At 37.2% G+C, this 27,883-nt stretch overlaps 1 pseudogene; it reads left to right on the forward strand.

Annotated features, from left to right (window-relative positions):
- Positions 1-481: 481 nt before the first annotated feature.
- Positions 482-21,246, forward strand: LOC101958252 (Na(+)/H(+) exchange regulatory cofactor NHE-RF3 pseudogene; annotated as a pseudogene).
- The last annotated feature ends 6,637 nt before the right edge of the window (positions 21,247-27,883 follow it).

Genomic DNA, 27,883 nt, shown 5'->3' on the forward strand with positions numbered 1-27,883 from the left:
GTTCTCAATGTATAAGAAAATTAGCAGAAAACGTAACTGGGAGAGTCTACCGACAGGAGTATAATCTAAGTGAATTTGCTATTGGCTCATTATGTTAACTTCTTACCTCACCTCTTATATGCCTGCTTTTATTTTGCAAAACTGAATTACCAAGGGAATAGAGTGTCCCTAGATTTCAACTTATGGGTGTGTCACCTTTTCTGAGTAATCCTTTTCCGAGATCTCCTAATTGATTTCTGTCATTGAGATGAAACCATGCCAGCAAAAGTGTATCCCTCCAGGTTTTTACATTTGAGAGTTGTTTGAATAGTTAGAAAATTTGTCAAAATCTGAGAAAATATGGACATACGTGTTTGGATTCTGAGATCCAGTAAAATAAATAATGCCTTCCTTTCCATATTGAGTTCCTAACAAATAGAAAAATCAGTGCATGAGCTAGTAGATGAAATAAATATGCCGTAATTTGGAAATGGAAGGCAGGATGGAAGTTGTGAGCTCCTCCTCCTACCTGGAAGAAGAGCCAGAGGCCTCACACATCAGGTGAGTCTGACAGATCTCCGCATGAACCATTGACATGCACAAATTGATGTTGCTGAAAACTATTCAAATTGGAATATGAAAAATGTAGAAATATTAGAGGCAATAAAAGAAAGCTTAGAGGCAAGCAAAAGTTTAAAATATTCTTGAACAATTTAAAAAAGATTTCTTAAAGGGCTAATTAGAAAAGTCAAAAGATCTCCAACAGGAAAATGTGAATACCAGGAGAAGGCGACATCATTTATAAAGAAATTTTCAACCCACAACACCAAAAAAAAAAAAAAATACAGCCTAATTAATAGCCAAGAGATGTTAAATACACGTGAAAATTAACAAAATATAAGAAAATCAAAAAGTAAAAAGGACAAAATAATAGCATCTGTTAATAATCAGCAAGTAACTAAATAGGAATATATTGGGAGTATAAATTGACACAAACATTCTAGAGTAATGAACTGCTGGTAATACACAACTTCTTCTCAAAAACTGACATAACTTTCAACCAATAAACCTACTTTTTCAAAAGGAAACAGTGTGTGTATAAAATATTAATCCAAGATTTTTATTATAAAGCACACTATTACAATAAATTAATATCAACTTACAGCCAACAATATGGTTAAATTGTGTTCCTTCCATAAAATGAGATTAATTTAGCTAATTAAAAATGATATAGTGGGACACTTATGTACACAATAATATTAAGTAGAGATACTTTTGGAAAGATGTGTTTTATGCAGTATCTCTCTCCTGGTATTATTTATTCTAATATGCCCTCTTCAGTGCGAGCTGAAGTTAGACCCACCAAACTTAAGTAGTTAGATTCCACCGACAGTTTCACCTTTCTTAGGAAGAAGAAGGGCCACTTAGCAAAGGGCTCCCACAGACCAGCAGCAACAGGGACAAGCAGGCCGGCTGTCTGGTTTCCTGGTCTGCACCGATGAACAAGGAAAGCAGTAAGTTAGCTGGGCTCGCTGGGCACCGGGTCTTGAGCCTGTGTTTCCTTGGCTCCTCCTTGTTCCACCTTGGCCATGTGGTGAGGCCACTGCAGATTTCAAGGGAGAAGCGGGGCTCAGAGGACTCTTAGTGGGCCGGGTGTCCTCCAGGATGCCCAGGGAAACGCAGAGCACACAGACCGCTGCCCTGCTGCCAGGTCTCCACTGTGTTTGGAGGACAGGCTCCTGTGGATACAGCCTGGCTAGTTCCCTGGAGACCCCACCACTGCTGTGATGGCTTCTTCCGAGGCCCACGTGCACACTTCTCAGATGGTCTCCTGGACGTGGTGACCGCCTCTCTTAGTTAACCTAGTCTCTCACGCATTCTTCCTGAAAGCATTCTGCCTGTGGAGCCTTGGTGCTGCCTGTCCTCCACACAGTCCTCTCTTCTCAGCACTGGATTCTCTGAGGCCCCTGCAGAGTGCATTGGCTGAATGGCAGCGTGTCCCTTCCTTGCAGAGCACTTGTTCCCTGGTCAAGATGACCATGCCCTTGTAGTAGAGGCATCATGTGGCCATTTGCTAGGAAGGCTTAAGTAATTGCCATGAGGATATAAAGATAGATAAGGACTCTCAGTGGATAGGGATGCTACCCATGCAGGTAAGAGTGACCCCAGATGGTTGGTGATTCAAATTCTAATTCAGTTTTCTATTTTGAGGGCTACTTCTTTTCATAGCTAATTATCTTGCATTTATTGGAACTTAGCAGTATGTTTAAATTTCATTGATGTAATTTCTAAATCAGAGTCTAAGTTTGATATGAATGAAAAATTTGAGGAGAACCTAAAGGACCAGACCCTTTAACTTTGGAAGCCATCTTTACTTGAACAAGAGATGAACAGAAAACAGTTCTCACTTTTAGGAGACATATGGTGAAAGCACACATTTGATGGGTTTGGGGACTCAGAGTAAAATACACATGGGAATTGAAGCTTATAGAGTGGTAGCACTGTTCCAACCCTTTCCTGCTTCAGGAATTCGTTGCCTCAAGGAGCATAACAAATAAAATAACCAGCATCACATTTTTGAACTCTAGATATAGAATTGAATGATCACCTCAGACTAGAATGCCTGGAAGCAAAGAAAAACTGTGTCGGAGTGAGTGGTTAGAAAACCGGCCTCGGTCCTGTAGTGCTTGGATGTCTAAGATGGTCCCCAGAGCCCCATATCCTCGTGTTCCCAGCTGTGTGATCTCTCCTCCCCTTGCATGGGGTGTGACATAAACCACACAGAAAAGCAGCGGCGGTTCACTCTGACCTTGCTGCGGCAGGGCGTCAGCCAGCATCCCCTCTGTTTGGCAGAGGCTCAGAAGCAGGCAGGCACTGAGTGCCCCACATGGAAAGGGGAGGCCCCAGCTTCCCTGGTGAGGTGCACTGGCATGGGGGCTGTAGCCTGGTGACAAGAAGTGCTGCAGCCTGCAAGATTGGCTGGGGTGTGGAATCAGCTGTCCCTGGTCGGTCACAAGTTTAAACATGAAGGAATCTGTCAGCTAGTAATCTAGTCCCGGCCATGTGGGGCTGATCAATACAGAAATGACTCTTCAGCTTCCAAGACTGTCACTGGAGGCACCAGTCTTGTTTCTTAGAGGTTGGACTACAGATTGGCTTTCTGTACTTTTACAATTGTACATATATGTATATATATTATAACATATATATATTATAACAATCATGTATATAATTATATATGTATACTTATGATTATAGAAAACTGAATCATAATATATAACTATAATATATATATATGTACATATATATATATTAATAAAAGTATATGGCATGATGTTTTGACCCTCGTATGCATTGTGAAATGGCTATATCAGGTAAGTAACACATGTATCACCTCAAATACTTACCTTGATTCTGCGTGTGTGTGTGTGTGTGTGTGTGTGCGTGCGCGCGCTGAGAAGGGAGGTTGATTTTCTGGGGAAGTATGTGCATGGTGTGGGTCAGAGTCCTACTTCTGTAAATGAACTTGAACTGTGCAGATTCTTTTCACCATAAAGTGAGGCAGTGCTGATGGCATCAGCTCCTGGGAACCAGTTGTAGGGACTTAGGCTTCCTTCCTGCTAGCACACGCCTCCCCTCCTGGGCAGGAGGAGAGCTACCATGTGCAGGAGCTCCACATCTCAAGAAACTTCAATGCCTTGCTCCATAGTCAGAGGGGAAATATGGCCCTCTGCCCAGCAGCCCTTCAGGAAGGAACTCCACCCAAACCCACACATGCAATCTGGATCCACTTTCAGCAGTGCCTTCACTAGAGACCCTGGGCCTCGGGGATGATTTGATAGCAGCCCTGGAGACCATCAGGAGCAGACAACCTGGCTGGGCTATGGCTGAATGCCAAAGCAGCTTTGTGATCATAAATGGGCATTTTTTAAAATTTTATGTTATGCGTAATGTCCAACTGACAACTAATGGAAGTGCTACTTACTCTTTCAGAGTTTGAGACTTTTGAGTTCCAAATCAAAATTGTGTCTACTATGAAAGTAATAAAGTCCTGTGTGTGTGTGTGTGTGTGTGTGTGCGCATGTGTGTGTTTCTTCTGTGTACAGAAGACAAGGCATTTTAATAATACTAACCAGAGATTTCTGCCTAAATTAGTAAAGAAGTTTTTGGTATTGGCTTTTACTCATTTGTTTTGAATGGAAGAGAATGAACCGTTTTCTGAAAATTCTCAATTCATTCAACAGTTGAGTTTGTGCATAATAAACTGCTGCTCTGTCAACCCAGATGCTATACTTTTCAATTAACTTGAAACCATCCTTCGGGTTCAATCATCTACAGGCTCTGACAGGGCTACGTGGTGTCTAGGTCTTTAATACCAAGACATAATGCAGAAACTACGGCTAAGCCAAGATATTCTGAAAACCTCATATCTTTCTCTGTCCTGTTGCTGATATTTGTTTGGGCCCCTGAAGTGGCAATGAAAGAGGGGAAACAAATGAGGAAGACCCCAAATATGATGGACTTTGCAACTTACATCCTGAGAAACCACAGGATTTTCCTGAATCATAACAGCTATTTCCAGATTTTTTTTTCAACAAGGTAAAAAAAAAAAAAAAAGAATCCTAAAAGGGCACATAGTAGAAAAAAATGAAATAAATGCAATTGTACTCTAAGGATATAAAAGTAATTGTACTCTAAGGATATAAGGCAGTTCTCTTTGTGTAGTATGAGTTCAAAATAGAGTAAGCACCTATGGAAGGCTATTTGTAGAGCTTCATACTGCCCCCTGCAAAGATGGACAGGCAAAGGGGACAGTTTTCAGTTGCTATTCCATCTGATGGTGGATTTGTCACATTTGTGTTCAAGTTGGCACTAGTTACTCTATGATCGCGTGAGGGGAACTAAAAAGGGAGGTGAATGGGTTCTTCTAAGAGAGGAGTGTCAATTAGCAAAGACATGTTACAGGAGACCAACAAGGTTTGTCCTATCATTGTCACAGCTTATTGCCTGAAGAAAGTGTTTAAAAAAAAAGAGAGAGAAAAAGAAAAAAATAAAGAAAAGCAGGTTTATGCAATCATGCCCACAATCCAAGATGTTGTCAGAGATTCCAAAAACAATGACGTTCTGTTCTGGAGCGCCCCCTGTCGGTTCATGCCTTGAAGGTTTGGTCTCCAACGCAGCAATGTTCAGGGATGGGGGTCTCGGAAATTGATTGCACCTTGAAGGGCTCTGACCTCATCAATGGGCCAGCCCACTTGATGGGTTGATAATAAACAGGACTAGTGGGAGGTGGTGGAAAATGCACACAGGTGGACACTGGAGGCTGACGGTCTCTGGCGTGACTCCTGGGGATAGGACTCATCTCTGTCCCTTTTTCCTTTTGTCGGCTTCCTGGTGCCACGAGCCAGTGGCTTGCCTCTGCCACCGCCTCCTGCCGCCACGTTCTGCTGCACTGAGACCTAAACCCACGCAGTCATCAGACCATGGTCTAAAACCCCTGCCACTGCAGGGCCAGATGGCTCTCTCCTCCTTTTAAATGGTTATTGTCTGTCTGGGTCACAGTGATGAAAATCCATCAAAATAACAGTCAGTCAGAGTACCTGAAAAACTGAGGATACTCAATAATCAGAAAATAATCAAAACAATAGAAAGTTGCCCATTTCATGAAATCCAAATAGACACTTTATGAAAATAGAATATTGGTGACAGAAAGTGCACGGGACTGTCAAAGATTCCTTATATAGGCAATTAAAGGTAGGTACCATGTTAAAAAATTGGGATTAATAAAAATTAAACCATTCTTCTCTGCAAAGGACACTTCTGATAAATAAAAAGGTGGTTCACTGAAAGAAAGAAGCACACTTCTGACAAATATGTGTGACCAAACTATGAAAAGAACTCTCATAATTTAAAAAAAAATGAAGTCAATTTAGTTACAGATGGCAAAGTATTTAAGTAGAACTCTTAGACAAGGCATTGTACAAATGATAAAAAGCCCATTGGATAGTATTATCACATTATTCATTAGAAATGTGTAAATTAAAGCTACTTGGAAAAGAGGCGGAAAGTTTATCATTAATTAATTGTGGATATACAAACACCTTAGCCCTTCTACTCCTCCATGTTTAGTCAAGAAAATTTATTGCATTTGTCCATGCAAAAATGTGTATATAGATGTCCACAGAGTTTTATTTGCAATTGTCAAAAAACTGAAACAACTCAAATGTGCATTAGTAGATGAATGAATGTGTATGTGTATGTGTGTGTGTATGTGTGTGTGTGTGTGTGTGTGTGTGTGTGTGTGTGTGTACTGCATAAACATACTGGAATACTTCTCAATAATAAAAAGTAAAAAAAAATTGTGAATAAATCAAACATCAAGAGTTAATCTTAATGCAATTATACTGACAGAAGACAACATACAAAACTTACAGATGTCCAGATGATTCCTCTATGTAAAATAATAGAAGCACATTGGCTCACAGCTCTGCCGCAAGTAGATCAGTGGCTTCCTAGGGATGGCAGGGATAAGTCACACCATGGGATAGCATGAGGGTGCTGGATATGCTTATAGCTTGGCTTTGGTGACTGTTTCTTGGGTGTTTTCATGTGTCAGTGCTTACCAAATTGTTCAATGGAATGTATGCAAATCCAGATTCAAAACACTCTTTCTATAAAGACCAGAAGTTTGTGGTGCTATTGATAATTCCTTAGAAGATTATCCTGACATAGTAATGGGGATGAATTTCATGTAATACTGACTAAATTCCCACCTATGTCAAGTTCATAAACAGGCAAAATTAACATATGGTGGAGCCAATCACAACAATGTATTCTCGTCATGGAATGACTACGGGCTCCTACCCGGATGAGCAAAGGCTGTCAAACACAGCTTCTTTATCAAGAGAGAGGCCTGGTAGAGAAATAAGGAAAAGAACTGAATTTCACTCTTGAGATCTGTGCTTTTCCTTGTATGAACTCATCTCAAAAAAAAAAAAATCCAATTCCATATTCCTTAACATAAATGGAGCTCACATTCTATTTTTTCCAAATAAATAATTGTCATAATAAGAATACACATTTTAATATAATGCTGACATAAGATTTTTCTGAAATTAAGTATTTTTGCACATTTCACTAAATTTGGAAGATACTTCAAAATTTCAAAATAAAGAACATAATATTAAATGAAGAAGGCTAAAGAAAGAATAATTTTAGAGAATAAAGGGCTTTCTTCTTATTATATTGTATTATTTTGAAAGTTGTATGTAATCCTTTATCATTTCTTTGGAAAATCTGATCGTTTTCTTCCCAAAATGTTCCAGTACAATGTTTGATTTAGACTACCAGAATATTCCTGGTTGTATCTAGTCGATTTGAACGCCGTCAGATGCTTGGGAAAGCTGATTATGGACCTAGGATTGCAGTGAAATGCAGAATGTACAAAGAAAGTACTGGCAGTTAAATCTGATCTGTTAAGCGACCGCACAGGCAGTGAGCCAAGCTTCCTTTATTCTAGCAAGGCTTTGTTCAGCACCACACTTTGTACATTTTTTCCCTTTTATTTAAGGTCAGGGAGTTCACATTCATTGTTACTTTTATTTTCTAACATTTGACTTCTACTTTTTTTTTCTTACTTTTTTTCTCTTCCTCCTTCTGTGGCATTTGGCCAGGCTTTCTATTGAAAAGTTTGAATAGAGTTGTAGAGGAACAAGAGAGAAAATGGGAGATTGCACCACTTGTCAGGAATCCCAGGGTGCCTCTGCTATGGAACCAACATATTGATTGATTTCTCTACTCCCAGAAGTCTTTGACATTATTGCACCATTTACACCCCAAATGGCAAGTTTCTGCATTCAAGGGGCACTGGCATCACGGGTGCACTTTAGTAGTATCCATAGCTCTCACTGTGCAATTTGAAATATACCTCAACAAATAGCATCCCCAATAAAATAGCGAAGGTAACAAGCATATATATGTATTTTGCATGTATTGTTATATATCTAATGCATAATATTGGTGCACCAATCACTTCATACTCTAAATAGCCTGTTTACATTTTTTCTTCCAGTTTCTGTTCTTTCAATGTATTTTTAATTATATTGGTTAACTAAAACCTGCAGTAGAAAATGGAATGACATCTTCCACTCCATGTGACCATTATCTTTGAAATCAGTTTCATCCTAGCATATTTTAATAGGTAAAAATTTAATAAATATTTCTTATTTAGTATAATTTCAGTTCTATAACATAATGTTTAATTCTAGGCATTGTTCCAAAATCAATCAATATCCTTTTGCTTAAAATAAAACTAAAAAAGTCATTAATCTAACTTCGTATTAAATTGGTACATAAAGGTACAGAGAACATAATTTATTCAAGGGAAATTATAACATGGTGTTTTCATTGCAATTACCTCTAGAATTCTAAAGACATAAAGAATCATTGAAAATCTCAAACTTTATTATATTCCAAGCTTTAGTGAAGTATAAATGATATATAAATAACTGCACTTAACTAATGCATATTCAAATATATGTGTATATTCATGTTATCATCACCATATTCACCTCCAAAAGTTTACTTGGGACTTTTTGGGTTTTTTGTTTGTTTGTTTGTTTGTATGTTTTGGTGAGAACACTTAATATGAGCTATACCCTCTTAATTCTTTGATTGCACAATAACTTACTGTGAACAATAGAAACTATGATAAATAGAGTAGATCTGGAACTTGTTCATCCAGTGGCAGGGTAAGTTTATGACTATTAAACAACAACTTCCCAGGCCCTAATAACCATTTTGTTGTCTACTTCAATACATTTGATATTCCACATATGTAAGAGGAATCCTGCAGCATTTGCCCTTCTGTGATTGACTTAAGTCTCCTAGAATATTGTCTTCTTGGTCTACAAATGTTGCTAATAGAGGATTATCATTTTAAAGGGTAAGTAATATTCCATTGTACTTATATGTCCCACCCTCTTTATCCACTCCTGTAATGATGGCTATGTAGGGTATTTGCAAGTCTTTGCTATCTTAAATGATGTTGCAATGAACATGAGGATATAGGTATGTCTTCAAATTCTGAACTTGAAACCCCCAGTAAGTAATGTGAATGCTGGATCATATGGCAATTTTATTTGAAGATTCTCAAGGAACATATATATTATCCATAATACTCACACCACTCTTCATCATCCTCAAGAGTTTATGTGGATTACAATTTCTCCATAATCTTGTCAACTCATTATCTTTTTTTTTTCATAGTAGCCACTGTAACAGGTGTGAGGTAAAATCTGTGGTTTTGATTCACATTTCCTAGATGATTATTAATTCCTAGCATCTTTTATATAGCCACTGGAATTCCCAAAAGTTCCTTGTAGGAACTCTTATAATTCAATAAAATAGCAATAAACTCCCTCCCAAAAAAGGGAAATATTTGAAAGGATTTTTTAAATTCTCAAATGCATTCAATAGATTTATACTTTGAAAATATTATTACATATAGTAACATGAAACAAAGAATTGGTAATTTTAATAATAACAGCACCAAGATTTGCTATGTAAATGGAAAAAGATACTCATAGGAAATCAAGGAAATTATACAAAGCCTATCATCATAAAGACTCAAACATTTCAGATTGGAATTGTGAGCTCATAAAATATTCATGGCTCTGTCCTCTTCACTGCGCATATTTAAAAGCTAATGGCACAACTAGCAACGGCCTCCCTGCACTCCCACTATGGTCTCTCAGTATTGCTCCCCATTGAAGGAACTACTGCTCCTTAGAGAAATAGCTGCTTCAAGGTGTCCTACTACAATCAACAAAAAGATCTTGGAACATCTTATACAGCAGAAGACTAGGGAATGCAACACAGATTAATAGGTCACATCCATCCAAAGTGACTCCTGTATTCCTTTGATGGTGATTTCAAGCACAAAGAAACGGAGGAACCTGGATTCACTGAGGTCAGAAGTGTTTACCACAGATAAGGATGCTTTGGTAGTAATAGTCCCATCGTGTATTATGAATTGCTTCACTCATTTTAAAAGTTATTAAAATATCAACTGATTATTTGAAAACTCATAAATAAGTAAAATAATCAAGCATTTACCATGTCTGTTTTTATATATTGTATTCAGATAGCTGCATCCTTACTCAGGGAAAGATTTCTATAGAGAATATTTCCAACTAAATCATTTCACAGGGATAAGAATATTGAAAGCTCACTGTAAGGAAAACAAAAGGAGACACAGAGACAAGATTGCAAAGGCAGAAGGGCAGAATGGGTGAATGTCCTTTGTCCAAGTTGCCAGCTTTATTTATACAATAGGTTGTATTAGGTCACTGGCATCAGTAGTCCATTACTTTCCATTGTGTCATTAGGCAGGTTACAGAGTTAGCAACATTATGCAGTTTATTCCTCAGTTACATACTATAATTGCAATATGCAATGTAAGGAGCTTTGTGTAGCTCTCAAAAAAGTCCATTGTTTAAAGTTACTATTATGTGAACAAGTTTAGGTACAGTGGAGCTTGGCGAAACATTGTGGCTGTCTTAACAAATGAGTTTCTTTATTTCCAGGAGCTCTGTGCCTGAAATCAAAGTTGAGGCACAGCTCTAATACAGAGCCTTCTCATGCAGGGCATTGCTATAGCAGCCAGGCATTTCCTAGCAGCTAGGCATTCTGTGCATTTGCACAGAAACTTCCATAGCCACCAAGTATGCCACAGTCATGAAGCTATCAGACACCCCAATCCCGAAGATAGAACCCTTACAACTCACCACATTCCCAGAACTTATGGACTATAACTTTACCTACTGATCATCAATGAATGAGATAGGAATACCTTTGCATTCACACATTTGGTACAGAGTTTAATCTTCTGTCCTTTCCTCCATGCTTGTCTAGTGCATTATAGATGTACACAGTGGTGGGATTTGTTGTTACATATTTGTACACACACACAATAAAACAATATAATCTAGTGAATATCATTCTTCTGTGTGTCCTGTTTGATGGGGGGCAGTGGTTCTCAACTAAAGTCCATCTTTAGATGCCAGGCAAAGATAAAGTCATCATTGACCTCAGAAAAATCAAAGAAAAAAATAACCAGATGCAGCATGTGTGTGCACATGGGGTGTGTGTGTTCATGTAGATGTGTGCATGCATTTTTCCACATCAATATCTGTGCCCACCTGTGGATAAAAGTTAAAACTGTCTTTGGGAGAATTATCCTTTATTATGAAAGTATGCATTTTACATTTTTGGCATTAAAATCATCCTTATTTCATAAAATGATGATTGCATTATTTTAAATACCACCATTTTTAATAATCATATTTGGAAAAATTAAAAGATTGATAATCCTATGGAAATATTAGATATAATTTTCACCAGAATTTTTAAAAATATTTTATTTTAGTTGTAATAAATACCTTTATTTTATTTTTATGTGGTGCTGAGAATCAAACCCAGGGCTGGCACATGCTAGACAAGTGTTTTACCACTGAGCCACAACTCTAGCTCCTCACCAGAAATTTTAAAATAAAGAAAACCAGAGTGATGTGAGCTGAATTCACTCATTATCGTAACTTCACCAAAATTGCAGTAGATTATTATACTTTCTTTTTAGAAATAAAATTATTAGAAAAATACTGGATAACAACAAATTGGGTTTCTGGCCTAAAATAATTCATCCTGAATCTAACCTAATCTAGCCATTGGGTTCCAAAGAGGTAGACAATATAAAAGTGTGGAAAACTAAGTAGAGAGGATTTTCTAAGAAAGTAGTTAGTCATTTAAAATTGTAAGGGAATGCAATGTCAAAATACCCAAATTTCTCCAATTAACCAGTAGCTTTTGCAGATTTGCTAGAATGACGTGATTTGGGAAAAAATAGATGATAATCAATATAAGAATTGACTATAGTTGTGTGACTAGCTTGAATCCTATTTGAAGAAAAAGTTAGGAAAAGACATTTTTAGACAACTAAGGGTATTTGAATGTGAATTGATCATTTTATGTTATTAAATAATTCTAATGAACTCTAAGTTGAACATCATTAATATGTGATTTTAATATGGACATTTTTGTTTAATGCATTTTTCATTAAGTAATTTATCACAAGGCAATAATTATACAAATATCACATATTATATTTATATTTCAGCCCTATATCTCAACTAAAATATCAGGAACACTACCTATATCCAATAAGCAGGATTTTAGATGCAATAAGCACATTTGTATTTGTTTAGACATTAGCATTCAATGAAGCCAATGAACTTCACACTCAGATTCTTCATTATGGTTACTATATAGCCATGACTAAGATTTAAAAAAAATAACCATTGTATATTCTTATAAATACTACATGAATCGGAGCATATTAGGGATGTATGAAATATTTATTCATTTACTCACATTGGGTCATTTATTCAACAGCTATTGCCAAACACTTTGATAAATTATGCGAGAGGTTTAAATATAAGAAAACCTGAAAGCAAATATTTTAAAAAGACAAAAAAAGAAAGAAAAAGCTTTTTAATTAAGTGACATTTTTTGAAGTAAAAAATTGGAGAGTGCTCATCTGAGGATTCCAAGGTGCTGCTACTTGGAAACATGCTTTGAAGGTGCATCATTGAAACTGTGGAAGACCGGCTGGTAAAGGGGAAGATGGGGTGATTTCTTGGAGAGAGAAGTGTGTGTGCACACTTTGAATGTGAAAGAAGCCAAGGGACAAGGACTGGCATGTGAGATTCAGGTCAGAGAGAGAGAGAGAAAGCCTGAGGGAGCATAGAGGAGAAAGGCAGGGAGCAGTGGGCCCACAGCAGGCACCCAGGACAGTGCGGCTCACTCCACCTTAGAGCTCTGAGGAGCTGTGGATGATTCATCACTTCTCTGGACAATGGATGGCCTGAGTATTTACTGACAGATCCTCTGCCCCTTTAGGCATTTCCTCCAGCTACAGGAACCAGCTGACCTTCCACGCCATAAATGCCCAGAAAGCAGTGTCCTGCAAACCAGCAAAATCTTAATAGATCAAAGCCACAAGGAAGGCTTCTAGAGGGAAGCCCACAGAAGAGCAGGGTCTGTGAAGCACAGGTGGACTCGAATCCGTCAGGTAAGAAAAGAAATGTTGGCACCCATAAGCTCCCCTGCATCCCTCCCACCCTCCCACCCTGCGCTGCTGCTCAATCCACTTAGAAATCACAGTATAGTGCCCTCTCTCTCTAGCTCTTCGTACCAGTGCTAGAATCACTAACAGAAGGAACAAGTGGAGACTGAATAAGAGGAGAGAGAAGAGAGAGAGGGGGAGAGGGAGGAGGAGAGAGGAGGGAAAGAGTGCTCCTCGCCCGTGGTTGACCTTCTGCTGCCTTGATGTTTTCCTGCTAGGTGACCCCCATCTTTTCCCAGGAGAGGGTCAAGATTTGCTAATCTAACTGTTGGTCAACAAAGATTGTGATTATCACTAGGCAAGGGACCCCAGAGTATGCCGCAGGGTATCCCGAGTTACAGACCTCCCCCTAGGACCACAGAAGTTCATTCTGGTTTTCTAAACCACTGTGGTAATGCTTCCCTTTGCTTCCTGGTCTGCCAGCATGAAGACTCGGTGTTTCTACGTGGGAATCATAACTTGAGCTACTTCAGAACACTTATTGAGAAGCTTCTCAGACACTCTCACACCCAACAGCTAAGAGCCACAATTTAGCAAAGTCTAGGGTGAAGAGATGGGAAGAACCCACTCGTGGTTTTTCAGTAGGATTGACGGTAAGAGGCATTGTTACTCTTCCCAACTTCATTTTCTGGTTCCTTATAACATGCTGGAGCCCAGCATATTAGAACACGGTGGCATAATCCATCTGGCACAGTCCATAGCCGGTTCTTTTTTAAAAAATTTTTTGTAGTTGTAGATGGACAGAATGCCTTTATTTTATTTCTTTATTTTTATGTGATGCCGAGGATGGAACCCAGTGCCTCATGCATGCTAGGCAAGCGCTCTAACACTGAGCTATGGCTGCAGCCCCTCAACAGTCATCTATTTATGTATCCTATTTGATGCATCCCAGTGATATGATGATTATTGTGGTCATTGAAACTTACTCACCTTGAAATAGACTTCTTTGTTGGAAGACATAGTCATAGGATCCAAATATCAGTATACTAATTTCTTTGAGCGCTCTGATTATTGTGCTGCTAAAAATAGTGGATACAGTACAAATTCTGTTCAGAGTGTAATTGTCAATTTTTATAATCAATTTTCCCTCCATAGTGGAAACATGATGTAATCAACCGGCCATTTAGTGGCAGGGTGGTATCCTAAACAGATGGTGCCATTTCCCATCTTGATGTTATTGATATTCCTCCTGGTATGTAGCATCAGCATTAGAGGGCTATCCTGATGGAGCATGCACTGTTACTTTTATGGATGTCCTCCTTTGTGGCTGTTGGGACATTTTGTGCATGGGCCTTTTGCATAGCTTTGGGAGACTAGGGCCAGCTCTGGATGACATAAACTAATGGAGACACCTGGACAACCTGTGACATGGAGGCCTCTTTTATAAAATGAGGTATTGTAAGCATGGATGAGACCTTCACATTCTCTGTTAACTTCCATATGTCTTTCCATTTGCCTCTTTCCTAGACTTCATTGACCCTCATTTTTAAATCTCTTTCCTTTGATGTCACAATCTAATGGTTCTCCATTAGACATGATTCCAGGCATATTCTAACCTGAGGTAGTATCTTTTGATAAATGATCTTGGTAACTACGTTCACAGCTTGGAACCTTTCCCAGCAAGAGTAATTCCCCTCTTATTATGCAGATCCACTCATGAGTTGGGCAGTAGTATTGTATCCTCACATGGGTAATAAAAAATAATAAAAGTCCAGGGCCACATGGCTTTATTGATGAACATTTTCAAACATTTAAATATTTACTGATCCTTTTGAAAGTCTTCAAAAGGAAGAAGAGAAAAGAATACTTGGTAACTCATTTTATGAAGCCAGAATGATCCTGTTGCCAAAGCCAGACAAAAATAAAAAAAAGAAAACTAAAGAAGAATAGCTTTTATAAATATATATGCAAAAATCTTCAGCAACTGGCCACACTGAATCCACCAGCGTGTGTATTAGGTTGCTGTGATGAATACGTGAGAAAAGATTGATTTAGCTCATGGGTTCAGTCCATGGTCAGCCAGCACAATCACTTTCAGCCTGAGGTGGGGCTGAGCATCATAGCAGAAGTGAGTGGATAGGCAAGCTGCCCACTTCAAGGCAGCCAGCCAGCCAACAGAGAGACAGCATGGGACCAGAGACAAGATATACCACTGCAGGCCTCAAGTGACCCAATGTCTCCAAAGACGTCTCACCTCCTTCGGTCTCCTCCACCTCCCAATAATGTCATTAATGCACTGATGAGATCAGAACCCTCAGGGTCTGATCACTTCTCCAAAGCTCAGCCCCTGAACATTGCTGCAGTGAGGACCAAGCCTCCAACACGTGAGCCTTTGGGGGACACTGCAGATCCAAACCTTCATAGCACACGGATTATACAACAGAACTCAAAGAGATTTATAGCAGGAATGCAAGAGTGGTTCAACACACCAAAATCAATGTTCTAAGCCATGTTAATAGAGTGATCAGGGAAGAAACTTCCAAGGCAAAATTACCTCACTTAACACAGAAAAAAACCTCCGACAAAAGCCAACATCTTTTTCTGATAAAAGTAGAAGGATAAAAGGGAATTTCCTCAATTTGACAAAGGATAGTTATGAAGAATTCACAGCTAACATCATACTCAAAGATGAAAGAATGAAAGAGCTGCCTTTAAGATCAGTGAGAAGACAAGGGTGTCTATTTTTACAGCTTATATCCTGTGGGATATTAGAAGATCCAAGAGGAAAAAAATCTCTCTCTCTCTCTCTCTCTCTCTCTCTCTCTCTCTCTCTCTCTCAACCTAGCACAATAAGACCTATAGGTCAGTAGGACAGAATTGAGATTAATTGAGAAATTGAGAATCTCTCTCTCTCTCTCTGGATATATATGTGTGTGTATATACACACATATATATTTATATATATCTCCATATATATATGGATATATATGTCCATGTCTCTAGAGAGAGGGAGAGAGATATATGGACATATATATCCATATATATATATATATATATATATATATATATATATATATATATATAAATGTATATGTGTGTATATACACACACATATATATCCAAATAATTCTTTAAGATATAAAAAATTCACTAGAACTAATTAACACATGCATCAAGGTTGCAAGATGTAAGGTCAACATAAAATAATGTTTTTTTATAAACCAGCAGCGAATAATTTGTAAAATGTAATAAAACCTTCTGTTTATAATAGAACTGGAAAGAACAAAATAAAACACCCAAGAATAAATTTAACCAAGGAGGTGAAAGGCTTTTGCACTGAAAACTACATTTCTAAAGATAATTAAAAGAAACCTAAACATAAAAAATAAAGGTAACTTGCTTTCTTTCTTGGATTATAAGACTTAGTAACATTAAGAGGCAGTACTCCCTAAAGTTATTTATATATTCAGAAAAATCCCTATCAAATATCTAATGTCCTTTTCTTAGAAATGGTAAACCTGATGATTTCATTCACAGCAATTTGAAGTGGGCATGAGAGCAAAAATATTAGTGAATAGAAAAGTTAGAGGAATCATACTTCCTGATTTAAAATTTATTGCAAAGATAAATTGATCAAAAAGCTGTGACCTAGCACCATAATACCTATAGGTCAATAGGATAGATTTGAGAGTTCAGAAATGAATTTTTGCATCCATGACCAATTGATTTTTGACAAGTTTCCAGGACAGTTCAGTGGGGGAAGAATTATTTCTTCAAAAGGAGTGCTGAAGCAAATGCACATTCACATTGAAAGCATGATATAAGATCCCTAAAACAAACAATGCGTAGAAATTAATCAAGTGTGGATCAATGGCTGCAAAAGTTTTAGTTAAAAATATGGGGTCATATATACATGACCCTGGATTTTGCATGTTTGTGGCATCTTCAATGACATTCTTAGATATTTTTTCATCACTTTGTTGCCATGAGTAATATAGTTATAAAGTATTAAAGTTAGGAATTCAAGCTATTTCAAATGTTGTGATATCTTAATTCATATATTAGGAAAACATAAAGCTAAAATATAATTATCTAAGCTAAAGTATAGAGGATTACAAATTAAGAACATTCAAAATGATACTCTTTTTAAAAAATAATTACATTCTAAAATTGCAAAGCCAAATATTTAGAAGTTAAAATATGTAGTTAAAATTTTCAAAACGCACATGCTGCTATGGTATTTTTGGCAAATTTATCAACCCATTTAAGTTCTTTTCACCAACATTCATGAAAAGACAATGAGAGTAGAAACGTCATTCTAGGCCAACCCAATTGTTAAATCCTTCTCAAATTAAATGTTGGTGTCAGGATTTTTCTTTATATTCACAATCAATTGAATTAAATTAGCCTTTAATCATTTTAATTTATATCTGGTGTTTTCCTCTGTGCTTTTAAGAATTGCACAGCAATTATAAAATATGAATTCATATCATATTATAAAATGCAATTTTCCTTCTTTTCCTTTTTTATGATACACTTTTTAAACATTAAGCTATCATGAAGTTAATGATACAAATGTATAAATATTGACAAAGTTGCTGTGTTAAATGTAAAATACACATAATAATATTAATATTGTAATCATTTTGAAATGAGTAGTTCAGTGACATAGAGTCAAATTACTATTCCACCATCACACCATTTGTCTATACAGTGTTTCTCATTGTGCAACACTGAAACTGGGCTCAACAGATTATTCTCTATGCATCCTCCCCAAGCCTGGCACCTGCCACTCTACTTTTCTAATGTGTGAATTTCACTGCTCAGGAAATGGAGTCTACACCATTTGCCCTTTTGTAAGCAGTTTTTCATTTAGCAGGATATTTTAACCTTTATTATATTGTGGCATGTGTCAGAATTCCCTTTCTTTTTAAAAGCTGAATAATAATATGAATAATAAATTGATAAAATTCTCATGACTAATTTCACGTGTATACATATATTATAGCTGACCCACTGACATGTCAGTAAATGGTTGGTTTGCTTCTTTTGTGTATTATAAAAAATGCTGCTCTGAACAGAAGAACAAAAACACTGTTTTGAATCACTGCTTTCAAATCTTTGGGGGAAGTATGTGTTGGTAAAATGTGTTGTATTCACCTCTGATCAAAATTTAATAGTATTTGAAATATATAATAAGGCTCCAGAATATATACCTATTGAGTTCATATACTTTATTCTATTTATGGTTATTTATGAATTTTTCTAAGTTGTTGACATATTTTTATGGATTCTCTTAATCTTTTAAATGTATTATCTTGAGCTCATTCCAAGAACAGTCTATCAATACAAGCTTCTCCTGTATCAATGCAGTAATATATCCTGTATAAATACTTTAAATTGCGAAGTAGCCTTAAATTGCAATTGAAAACATTCACACAGCAAAATATGCTGGTAGCACATTTTCCCACATCCTTCTTCTCAAAACTGACAACATCTCATCCCACAAATATTAATTTCTTTACAACTTTAACTGTATATACTCAAAGAATTCTGTTTTCAGATTGCTTTGTTACCACTTTTGCTCAATGACTCTCTTACAATTTTCTTTGATAACAATGATTTTCTTTCTTAATTATAATTGAAGTAAACTTCAAAGGTAATAATTTACTGCTTTTGCCAATGTATTGTTATTCTAACAGTTTCTTTAATGCAATTGATAAGTATTAACCATTTTTACTTGATTCTTAGACCTTCAAATAATGATGCCAATTTCAAATTTTAAAAACTAGTGTTGTTTACTTAAAAAACTCTAAAAATTAAAATATTCTTCAGTCAGGGTTCAATCCCTAGCACCATCAAAACTGGGGGGAAATGTCCCGTTCAATGCATTCTTCTACACAGCGTATTCTTTTCACTCCTACACTTTATTTTACTACAATTAACAAATTAGACATTTAGCCTCATCTTAATTTGGAGGGTGTTTCAATTTTGAGATTAGGTGAAAAAAGTTATTAAATAGTGATATTCAAATTACATCTAGTATATTCTAATACACTTTGAATTTTCTACTTAAGTAGGCTGACATGTGGCAAATGAAATTTAATGTTGACAAATGTAGAGTAATGCAAATTAGCCTCAGATACAATAAGTAAAGGATAAAAAATTACAGGTAATTGAAGTGATGCATGAAGACCTTGGAAAAGACCTTCATGCGCTTCCACACTTTCAATAATCTTCTCCATTGAAAATAAACTCAGTGCTGCTTCTTTAAGTGTCAGAAATTAGAAAAGCAAGAGTGCAAGGACCTTCAGTTCTACACTAAGAAATGTCTGATTGAGAGGTCAGAGGAAAAAGAGGAGTTTGCCTGAAGCCAATGAAATGAAGCATCTATGTCCAGTACCTAGTTGAACATATGGGTCCACACCTCAAGTGAAAGTCACCCTTGGGGAAACAGCAAGTCCTGGATGATGGCCTGCTTATCTCCAAACATTGCCACATTGGAACATGGAAAAACAGAATTGGAAGAACAGAAGCACAAGAGAGGGAGAACAAGGTTTTCTACTCCAGTTAAATATTCTTTCCAAGGGATTTATCCATTTGTATTTTTCATCACAGAAACCACCTCCACTTTCAATCTCAACCATACAAACCAGAAGGGCAAAGCTATGGATTCTTCTTGCAAATTGAGGTAGATACTAATGGCCACATGGTCCTGGTGGTAGAGAATGGTAGCCCATCAGAGAAGGCTGGTCTTCTAGACGGAGACAGAGTTCCTAAAATCAACAGTATCTTTGTTGATGGGAAGAGCATACGCTGGTGGTGGGTCCGGTTAGGAAGAGTAGGAATTCAGTGACGTTACTAGTTCTGTATGAAGATTCCTATGAGAAAGCATTAAAAAGTGGGTAGACTTGAAAGAGTTGGGTCAAATCCAGAAGAAGCTGGGCTCAAATGACGAGAAACTAGTCCTTGTGGTGAATGGAGCAGTGGAGACTTGGATCCAGCCACGGCTCTGCTGCCTTGTGAAGGAGGGGAACAGCTCTGGCGTCTCTCTAAAAAGTGTCCAAGGTGCAAAGGAAGTGTCCATGACTGGTAATACACCTCAGGGTGTGTCTATAAAAACTGGTGGCCTGGTTGATGATCACCTGAGAAGGAAATGGAAAGAATGTGGAGAGATCCAGCCACCAGGAAGTGGTGGAAAAGGTGACATCAGGAAGCCATGTCCCATTCCTGCTGTGGACAAAGAAGCTGGCAAGTGTAAAAGTGAACAGACGGTACAATTCCAAAGGGAAACACCAGTTTGAAACTCCCGCCCCACTGGGCCTGAGTTGTGGTGAGGAAGAGAAGTGCTGGCTGTGGATTCTATCTGAAGGCAGGCCCAGAACAGAAACAGGCTGCAAGGTCATACATTCTGGAAGTCCCACTAACACAATTGGCTTGAAGAACAATGATCTTGTAGTTGCTGTTAATGGTGAAACCCTCAAACATGAGGGTGGTGGAAATGATTAGAAAGGGTGGAAACCAGACTTCACTGTTGGTGGTAGACAAAGAGAAAGGTAACATATAGCACTGGCTCATTTTCCCCATTTCTCTACTATCAAAGTTAAGAAATGCCTCACGGTTCTGTCAAAGAGGGTCCAATCCCTATCCCTGGTCCTCTGGAGGTCTCAGGTCCAGACACCATAGAGGAAGTAGCAATCATAAGCCTACATACACTCCGCAGGCCGATTAAAGATTAAAATGGCTGGAGTTTTCTCTTAAATGTAATTTGGGGGTCCACTTGGCTCATTCATCAAAGAGGTACACAAGGGTGGCTTGGCTGATGTCTCTGGGCTGGAGAATGAGGACATCATCATCAAAGTGAACGTGGTAAATGTGTTGGATAAAACCTATGAGAAGGTGGTGGACAGAATCCAGAGCAGGGGGAATAAAGTCGCACTCTTCATCTGTGGAAATAAGGACTATGTTTACTTCTAAGCTAAGAACATTCCTATTGTTTCCTCGATGTCTGACCAACTGGATGTCTGCCCTGATTCCAAATAAGAAATAATGGCAGAGTCAAAGCAAGACTCACACATGGCAAAAGATGGAGCCCACAGTACTGCCCCAAATTTTCTTCCAATTCTGAAGATACAGAGATGTGATCACAAGAAACAATCACATTTGCTGATAGGATTACTGCTAAGAATCCAGAAACTGCTTTCTCAAAGCCGCCATCCATTTTACTCCTATGTTAGAGATGACCTCTGCTCTTGTCCTTTGTCTTAGGGGCTGCTATTGCAGATGGCATTTTTATGGTCAACTTAGGAAGACCTAAGGCAGGAGCCAGATCGTTTTGTGATCTCCAAGCTTCAACTTAACTTCATTTCTCTAATGACTCTCTTACTTTTATAGTTTCTGTGAACACCAAAAATAATTCATAAATCTATATATGTGAGAGTTGCTAATTAAAATATCTGAGAGATCCTATTAAAATTTATAGCAATGCTGTGTTGCCGGAATAAATGCCATTAATATGCCTTTTGAGTATGCTTGAAACTGCCAAGAAAAAAAAATGTTTGATTGAATAACGTGTTCCAAAGTGAAAAATATAAAAAAGCTATCTTCTTTTTTTTTGGCCAACCGGTAGACCTGTTCCAGGAAGCCAAGTAAAACTCCCCCTAGCGTTTCCCTTGTTGGAGTACAAGTGCAGCAGAAAGCCCTAGAAATATTGCTGTGGTGTCCGACTATGCACCTCCAGTCCAGACTTGTTGGCACTGAGAAGAGAACTGCCAGAGGATTCCAACTTGCCATCTTCCAGATCCCATGCAGGACAGTAGCTGTGGATCTGCTCAGTTCAGCCCATTTTTCTGCATATGAACATCAGATTATAATATGCTACACGTCCTTTGCAGCTCAAAGCACCCACCAAATCATACCTGCCATCATCAACGAATAAAGTAGGTTTTGCAAGACCAAATGCCCTCTATTTTTGTTACTTTCTCTAATCCTTAAAGCCAAAGAAACCTGATGATTATTTTCCTTTTTTTTCCTCTCAGTTGTTTCTAGCTTTTAAACTAAAAGATGAGTCTGAAAGTTTATTCACAGCATGTTCATAGTAAGACACAAAAGAGTTTGTATCTTATATATTTAATACTAAACTTATGCTTTAACACTTTGAGTGTAAATTTCACAGGTGATTGCCCATAGCATAGTTGAGTGATCATGTACTAAATATATTTAATTGTTTATAGCCATATTTAATTAAAAGTGTTACACATATCCTCACATGAATTCACTTCTTTACCGCACCATTGAACGTCTACATAAAAGAGGGGGTTCAACAACAGAGAATGCAGGTCTACTGGTTTTCTGAGTTACAAGCAATCCATAAGAGTAGCTGAAGAAAGACAGGTTAAAATGTGAACTTTTAAGTGACTTGCAAAATTAATTTAGATGCAGGAATATTTAATGAGTCTTCAATTTCAATCAAACTCTCATTCTTGGAGATTAAACACATCTGGTGGTCAAGAACTATGTTTAATTTAGCTTTCTGAGTGGCACTTAGTGGGTAACTATGTACAATAAAATACCTAGGTCATACTTTTGATGTTAGTGGCATGCTTTCATAAAATGAGTTCCATTGTCACATATAAAAACATAAAAATATGTTCATCTAATTTTTTGTTATTGTATATTTCATGATGTACACATATATATGTCTCAGTGAATCTTCATGAACACTTACAGGAAAATTAGACATAACTATGTTACATTACATATAATATGCATATGAGCACAGAACATGCTTAGCAATCTGAAAACAATTATATAGTTCAACATATAAATACATTCTATGAATTAGACGAAGGGGAAATGTACATAAACCATCATGATTCATACACATTTAAATACCTATCAATATTAGAAACTATGATAAATGAAATTTAAAGATGAAAACAAACAATATTGATATGCATATAGAATCTTTGTAACTATGGATGTAATTGCATTAAATTACCAATTGCATAACAAAATTAAACTGAAAATTCACATATCTTTTTAATTTTTTTGTTGATACATAATAATTGTATATACTTAGAAGGTACAGTGTGTTAACCCTATTTTATATATATATTTCCAGATGTGGGTGTCCATATATTTAAAATATTCATTAAATATATGTGAGAAAACCAGTACTGCAGTATATTCAGAAATCTTAGTTCAAAAAATGTTTTTTATTTTTTTACTTTTAAAGCATTCATTTAGTTGAATTTTATGTCCATTTACAGTAGAATAATGTTCTTCCCAACAGAGTAGAACAGAGGAGTGCTAATCTTTATTCATAAGGCCAATAAATTTGTTCAAAGAGCACATCTGCTAAAGGGTAAAATGACTGTGAGCAAGATGAATGGTGACTTTGTTTAGCTTTCTAGTGACAGCTATTATAGAAGGGTTAGGTTATTTATTTTTGGCTCACTGATAAAGCTTGTGGTATGGCAGGTGAGACACCAGATAAAATGCTTTCAGAGTTGATTTTATAATTATATCCCCAAAAGTCATACACACACACACACACACACACACACACACACACACACACACATATATATATATATATATATATATATTCAGTTCTGCAAAGAAAATGTTTTAAATTTTATGTAAGTCCATGTGGATATAATAATTTCTTTTGGGAACGTAAACCAACCATTCACAGTTTATATTGCTTCACTTTATTAGTACTATAGGTAGTAATTTTATTACCTTAGTTTTATGATATGTTATTCTGAAATTCATCATTATTTCTCTTCAGTAGGAAAACAAAATTCTTTTACTTCTAACAAGTCAGTGGAGACCTGAAGAGTTTCATAGTTATGAAAAAAAAGAGATTTATTTATAAGTGGATTATATGTGGTGCTGTTGTCCTTAAAGGAAAAGGTGCTATTTTACCATACTAATGTTTTTTTTATATAGTGCAAGGGATGAAACCCAGGGTTCCGCACATGATAGGCAGAACTTCTGCCAGCCCATAATAATTGTTATTTTTATCTATTTATGTATTTATGTGTATTTACTTATTCATCTGTCATGCTGGGGATGGAACCTAGGACTGTAGGCATGCTAGGCAAGTGCTGTAACACTGAGCAAAAATCTATCTATACCTTTCTTTGATTACTCTTTAGTTATTTGTTTTTCTGGTTACCTCACATAAACCTTAGATAGTATAGTTGTATTGACTATTAACATGTTATTTAAGGATAGACTTAAAATTTATTTAGACATAAATTCATATTCTTTTTGTCTCTGGGGTTTAACTTAGGATTTAGAGTAAAGTCCTGAACAAGCGTGGTAGGAAATAAAACATAAGCACAACACATACTCCAAAGTTACTTACTAGATTAGAAATTGTTTTATGTTCCCTTTAAAATAGCAAACGCTAAAATATTTATATTCTGGTGCAAACATTGAAGTAGTGAAAATAAGTTAGCCAATCAGCAATGGGTGCTCCTCTGTTCTCAGGGACTTGTTTGAGAAGCCCTTCTCTGAGTGTCGGGCCTCACGCAGATCATCCTTCCACATGCCCACTTTCTGCATAAGATTAGGTTGTTGCTTGAGTCATGGTGAATAAATACCACACTTATTTCTTTATTCAATCTAAGTTAGGCTTGGATTAGTTGTAGAGAGAGAATCCAACCTAGTCCTTATGCCAGAGTATCTCACCTTCAGCGAAACCATCACATTGTCCAAAGTCCTGGGATACCTTGGAAGAGAGTGGGTGGTGATCATCAAGGCTGCATTGTTCTATCCTTTCTACTCAATTTGCACAGAGATCAGTAGTTTTTTAAAGAGTATTATTAGACCAGAGTCAGGAGAAAGAGAAAAGGAAAGTAGAAATGGAGTGAGGGAGGAAAGTAGGGGGATAGGAAAGAATGGAGGGAGAGAAGGGGGAGAAAAGAAGGAAGGAGGCAATTTTCCAATTATCTGTTCAAGAGGAAAGAGAGGATGGGACTTAGTGGTAGAGTAGTTGCCTAGCAAGCAGGAGGCCCTGGGTTGGATCCCCAGCACTGCACAAGCATACAAAAAGAGAGATAAAGGCAGAAAGGTGGAGGGAGCGGAGGGAGAGAGAGGGGGAGAGAGGGAGAGAAGAGTTGGAGATTAAGTGTGCATCAGTTAAAGTTCTGGAACTGTTTGATGTGCTTCCCTGATTCTCTACCAATATGATAACCTTAAGAAGCATTCTGTGAATAAGTATGCCAAAATATTCATAGTTGATTTGTATACCAGCAATGTACAGTTAATAATTTAAAAATTCTTCCACTAAAATAAATGCTAGCTATCCTCCCAAACTGATCTTACCTATGTATGTGACACTGCTTGTTATGTTTGGATATTTTGTCTCTCAAAATCTCATGAGAAAATGTAGCAATGTCCAGAGGTGAAATGATTAGATAATGAGTCCTGCAACTAATTCAGTAGGTTAATCCATATGATGGACTAATAATCTGAATGGATCATAGGGAGGTAACTGTGGGAAGCAGGGCGTGGCTGGAGGAAGGAAGTCACTGCAGGCACATCCTTGGGGTCACGCTTGTCCTTGGTTCCTCTGTCTCTGTTTCCTGCTGCCATGAGCTGACAGCTCTCCTCTGCAGTGCTGTTCCACCATGATGCACCTCCTCCCCACAGGCGCAGAGCAATGAAGGTGGCCAGCCCTAAACTGGACCCTCTCAACTCTTTTGAACTCAAGACAAACTTGTCCTCTTCTAAGTTGTTCTTGTTAGATATTCTTTTGTTCACAGCTATGAAAAGCTGACTAACACACTGATGTAGAACTGGCCGTGCTGAAACTATGGACAGAGAAATAGAGAAGAACTTTTACTCTTGTACAAAATACTTTTCTGTCTCTCTGACTCAAAAGTGCTAACCTCTCCAATGACCTTTTCTGTCGGGATTCAAAAAAAGATGTTTTCTTCCAGTTGATGCGTCTGTGTCCTGTTTCTGCAAATCATTGGTATTTCTTCATTTATTCCATAATCCTTGAGCTGCAGTTTTTCCCATAAAATAAAATTTTCCTGTTTTTTAAAAATATTTACATGCTAATGGAGAGATAGACAATACGCAAATCATTTGTAAATTAAATCAGGTGTTTCTAAGTGATGTCAGGAAGATAAAATACAGAAGGCAATAGAGAATTTCACATAGGGGCTGAAATTTTAATCATGTAACCAAGAAAGACTCATTACATAGTTCAGGATGCATGGGATGTCTGCAGTATGTGGGTAGGAGAGGAAGAGTTAGAGATGTTTGGAGGAGTGCACAGATCCTATGGGAACTTAGGGGCCATTGCATGAAGCTGGGCTTTTGCTTTTAGTGAAAATGAGAGGATTTTCAGGCATGGTCTGAAGGGGCTGTGGTGTATGAGAAAGTGACATGAGTGTGACATGATGTCAAGACTGATAGTGTGCACTAGAGTCAGAGGCACTGGTGAGACGAGGGAGGTCATGCTTCTCTGCCCCAACAAGCAGCTAAGTGAAGATGTTGAATGTGAAACCAGATACGTTAGGCTGGAGCTCAGGGGAGAAGTTCAAGCTAAACATAAAATTCAGTTTTGTTTGGCAAAATCAGTTTTCAAAGATTATTCAATGTTTGTGTGAACTAATTACATATGGTGCTTTGTTTGCAAATAGTGGATAGCAGATATTTCCTAATACTTCTCATTTCAGTTTAATGTTATAGTGCCTCTAAAACACAAATGTGTGTGTGTGAGTATTATACATATGTATACAAAACATTTGAAGAATGAAGCAGACTTACATGTTGATGTAAAGAAACTTTAGTCATTAGTGAATGTGTGCTCTTATACAATGTGTGCACTATGAGAGGTAAAAAAAATAAATAGCACTTAACATATTTAAAATCTTTATCTTATGACAACTCAGAAAGTGCCTTTGGGGTAATTCAATACTAAAAAAGACACAATAGCTATCATTTTCTTCTTTTTTACATGATGCCTGTGTTAAATCTTCATAAGTATGCGTTTGAGTCCTCTAAGTTGTGATATAAAATGGAAATGGTTTATAATGTAGGGCTCCCACAATTTTAAAAAATGTCCAGAGATCTCATAGGTAATAATTTAACAGTAGAAAATTCACTTCCTTTGCACAATCACTATAAAGAATCATGCTCCTGTCATAATGATTGTAAATGCTAATGGTATTTGAGTGGTCACTGTGTCCAGCATATGAATGTAATTGCGTTATATTCTTATCTTATTGTTTGGCATCTTTATAATGTAAGTACTACTTCACCGACGAACAGCTTGGGGCTCAGTTGAAACTGTTCGCTGATGGCCCAATATCGAGTAATTTCGGAAGGCAGGAGGGAGGCTGGGAAGGAAGGCTTCACAGCATGTGTGCCCAGCCAGCTCTGCCACCATCTACTCTGGGCAAAGTGGAATCAGTTCAGGATGTAGACAGGAGAGAAACGACCTAAAATAAATCTCAAAAAAGGAGAGCTACAAAGATGAAGTCTTTATCCTCTGCTAGAAGCAGAGTTAGTCAGAAAATTAGCAGAACTTGGATTTCAAAGCAAAATGGAAAACTTAAGCCAATCTGGAACAGTACATTTCATGATTTCAGATTTCAGATTGAGATAAAGTGGGTTCTTTTGACTATGAGTTTGCATCTATTAGCATAAAACTTGGACATAAAAAGTTATAAACCTTTACCTATATTACTCAGGATTTATTTTTATTTAAATTTCCCAAGAAAGACTTTGAAAGAATAATACTATTTCCTCTGG

The sequence above is a fragment of the Ictidomys tridecemlineatus genome, chromosome 13, assembly GCF_052094955.1.
Source record: "Ictidomys tridecemlineatus isolate mIctTri1 chromosome 13, mIctTri1.hap1, whole genome shotgun sequence".
Lineage (NCBI taxonomy): Eukaryota > Metazoa > Chordata > Mammalia > Rodentia > Sciuridae > Ictidomys > Ictidomys tridecemlineatus.